General features: G+C 36.2%; 1 long non-coding RNA gene across 1 annotated transcript; it reads left to right on the forward strand.

Moving 5' to 3' along the window:
• Window positions 1–2,066: 2,066 nt before the first annotated feature.
• Window positions 2,067–3,636, forward strand: LOC309491326. The gene is made up of 3 exons (XR_014203031.1): window positions 2,067–2,509; window positions 2,603–2,853; window positions 2,965–3,636. It is a non-coding gene; the product is annotated as an uncharacterized lncRNA (long non-coding RNA).
• Window positions 3,637–4,182: the final 546 nt, after the last annotated feature.

Raw genomic sequence — 4,182 nt, forward strand, 5'->3', positions numbered from 1 at the left:
TATTGTACATAAAAAAATAAATAAAAAAAAGGGGTATAACTAACTAGTAATGACTCAAGTGTTACTGCATACTTCTATGGGAATAACTAATTATTTGGATCCGTGTTATAAAGTGAAGATCATGGTGACTAACTAGTTACTGAAGTCATTTTAAGCTTTTGAGGTTTTTGGTGAAGTTTTAGATAGTAATTCCCACAGAAGTATGCAGTAACACTTGAGTCATTATAGTTAGTTACCATGATTCTTACAGTAGTCACAAATGAAAAACCAATCCTAAAGTGTAGAATCTTCTAATCATTCAAAAGATATTCACACACACACACACACACACACACACACACACACACACACACACACACACACACACACACATAGAAGATATTCATACAGAAGATATTCACACACACACACACACACACACACACACACACACACACACACACACACACACACACACACACACACACACACACACACACACACACACACACACACACACACACACACACACACACACACACACACATATATATGAGCTAGCTAATTATTGCTATATGACAGCATAGGCTAATTATTGACAGCTTTCTTAAATCATAAGTCTGCTATTATGCTATTAAATATTGATAATGTAAATAACCTTCATTTACAATAGCAGTTCAAATGTTAATGTAGTGCTAGACATTTGTCCTGCATTAGTTATTGATTAGTTTTGCATGAATTATGAAACTTTTTCAGTAGTTCTCTGGGAAGCATTAAAAAAATAGTAGTTATTGATTAGTTAATAGTGAACTACCACTTTCATCTGTGTGCTATTACTTACTAATTCATTAATCAGAGTTTCTTGTTAGTTAATATTAGTTAATATTAGTTACTAGATTGTTAATATTGTGTTACTCAATTGTTCCTGTGTAGTTATTCATTAACGAAGGAACCTTATTCTAAAGTGTTACCCACAAATCTATAAAATGAGCTTTGAACCGTTTAATAAATTTGTGATATTTTGCAGAATACCCAAGTGAAGTGCTTCTTGTTATGCAACTGTGCACAGAGATTGAATTTGTAACCGATAATTAGTTTCATGTTGTGACTGATTACTAGTAAATGTGTGATGTGGGCAATATTCTAATTTATACTCTTATTTTTGGGGACATAGGGAACTATTCATTTAGGCCACATATACACACAGCGGCAGAATATGGTTGTCAGTCCAGTATCAAATAATCTTAACCCCAAGTTTTTGCAGTATTTAAGCCTTTGTAAGTTTGGCATGTTTTTGGCAGGTTGCTGTAGGACCAGTGTCTGGAAATGGGCCACCAGTGGTCTGTTTATATCTCAGCAAGACTTTTCCATCACCGGAGATACAAGGGCATGTTGATCGCTGAACTATAAGTTTATTTCTTAGGCTTTTCAGGATTTACTTTAAATTTTATTTCTGGAGTGTCCAGTTTACTTCAAAGGCCATATTTACACATAATATTAATATAATCTGATCACAAGTCTTTTACAACTCCACTTTAGCAACATGCAGGGCAGCTTTACTTGCAGCAATACACCAGCAAGTATGTACATTATGAGAGCAGAGTAGGTAGCAGCAACAGAATTCCCATTCTTCAGAGCAGCAACAGCTTCTCCATTCCCGAAAGCAGCAACAGCAGGGAGCATTCCTTCTGGCAGAGAGCAGGAGCATCAAGAGACCAGTGGATCTGAGGTTCATGCTGAAGTGGAAGGTCTGCACATTCTGCTATATTCTAAATGTGCCTTTTAATCATGTCTTCAAATGCAATTGGGCAAAAATATTCTCATTGTATATTTTCCATTTTTCTGCAGAACGTGTTATCTTAGCTCTGAGTTCATACAATGCCAGTCTTTCTGTCTGACCCTCTGTCTAGAAGTCTATCTGACATCTATCTGTCTGTCTGTCTGACTGTCTGTCTGACATATCTGTCCATCTATGTCTGTCTGTCTATCTATCAGTGTGTTTGATTTCAGCGAACGCTGACAACGTGATTAATATTCATGAACCCAGCAGCTCATCAATAATAGCCTATATCTAATATTTTAATGATAAATAGGAATTCATATATGGTTACCAAGTTTTAGTTGTAATTACTAAAGTTATAACTTATAACTTATACTAACTTATATTTTCAGATTGGAAAATCGAGAGTGATGAACAGCAGGAGGCATACCGGTTTTGAAGAAACTTATTACATGGAGCTGAAAGGTTACACTAGATCTAACCAGCATATGCAAGACAGAGATAGACAGTTTCTGTCATTCTACAAGTCAAACTGAACTGACTGGGCATCCCCACTATCAATCAACCTTAAACTTATGGTTAAAATGTAATCTTTTTCATTAAACATAGGATTATTATTTATATACTATTTGTATGTATAAAGAAAGCTTTGTATTGTGTCAGGTGATGCTGCAATTGGGGAGGGTGTAACATGTTATTACTTTGCGATGCTTATGTCCAGAATACAATACGGCTTCATTTTAAACATTGGCAAGTGTATTTTATTTACTTTTCTTGTGTAATTGAGAAATATTTGTCTTAATTATTGTATGAACTAAATGCCAGCTTTTAAAACTTTTTAAGAAAACACTGGAAAAATGCTGTTCTTCAATGGAGAAGATGATCACTTGGTACCATCGTCCTCACGAGTTCTTCTGGACAGTGATCTTTTTAAGGTCATTGGTCGAATGATTGGCCACTCGTTCATTCATGGAGGGCCACTCTTGACAGGGCTGAGCACCTCCATGTTCAACCTACTTCTAGGAAGTGACGAGTCAGCCATCATAGACATGAAAGACTGCCCAGACCAAGATATAATAGATATTGTTTCTCTGGTTAGTTTAATTCTACTTTAAGTCATCACAGTGCTTTTTATTTTGCAATTTAAATGACAAATAATTTATTAACAATATTTAATGTAAACAATTTGCTTGTTTTTTTCATAGCTTGAAGAGCCAAGGAATCTGACAGATGTGGAACGATACAAAGTGAATGATCTTGCTTTTAGCTGGGACTTGCCACCATTAACTACAGAAAACCGGAAGTGGCTTGCAGAAACCATTGCAGTATTCAGTATTGTGATGTATTTCTGTGTGATACGGAATGTTGAATGAGAAGGAATAGCTTGTTTGCAGTCACATGATTCTGATGAAGGGCAGGAAGTGAAAATCAGAATAGACAAGATAAAGGAAAGATTGTATTACAGGCAGGAGTTAAAGTGGGCCGGAACGGTCCAGAACTGCGTTCCGGCACCTCAGATAAATTAATAAATAAATAGATTCAAATCTAATCAAATCAAAACTGAATACCAGCCCCTGGCCCGCCTTCACAATCACGCTTCCCGACGTTACGTTCTCAGTCAAGATTCTCCTGTCTGATTTGAGTGCATCTGCACCGGTTCACGTCTCCCCTACCCGCTGAACGCCAGCGATTACTAATGCGTGAATGAACTCACGGCCGTTGAGCACGGTAAAGTTAGTTTTAGGTTCAATATTCGCTGGACATTTGTTTTCCCTTGTAATATATTTTATTTATTATTATATTATATATTTATACCTGAGAATGCTTTGACGTGTTTCCACAGCGCATGATGCCTAAGGGAACGTCTGTCAGCTACACCAACTGCGTTAAACGTAGACTATAATTTGTATTATTTAAAATTACTTTTAACAGTTAAAAACAGACGTTTTCAAATTCCACAGCTTGTAGAAGGTTCCTGGCAATACTGACTTAGGCTACAGCTTTCCTGGTAGCCTTGAGTCCATTAACTTGTCTCAGAAAATGATTCATAAAACATATAAATATCAGTTGAGCCTATGTTTACTTTCTTCACTGACACAGACGAAAATGAAAAGACTATCAGTCAAAGTTCAGCTTTAGGAGGGGAAGAAATAGGGCAGGATAAGAAGACTGAGAGAAAAAGAAAGATGAAGATGAAGAAAGAGCAGGTATTGACATATAATCTAATGACAAAGTTTTAAAGCTATTTCTTATCATTTATTTATTTTTTGGCCTTCAAAAGCCCTAAATTGCACATTTGTTGGTCAGAGAAATCCCAATTTTCTCGGGGGAGCATGCACCCGAACCCCCCTAACTACCTCACATTTGAGTCAGTTTTGACTTCCCATTTTTATGTTTAAATTTACATTGTGAAAAACAAGGTT

Source organism: Leuciscus leuciscus (genome assembly GCF_965113295.1).
Source record: "Leuciscus leuciscus genome assembly, chromosome: 25".
Classification (NCBI taxonomy): domain Eukaryota; kingdom Metazoa; phylum Chordata; class Actinopteri; order Cypriniformes; family Leuciscidae; genus Leuciscus; species Leuciscus leuciscus.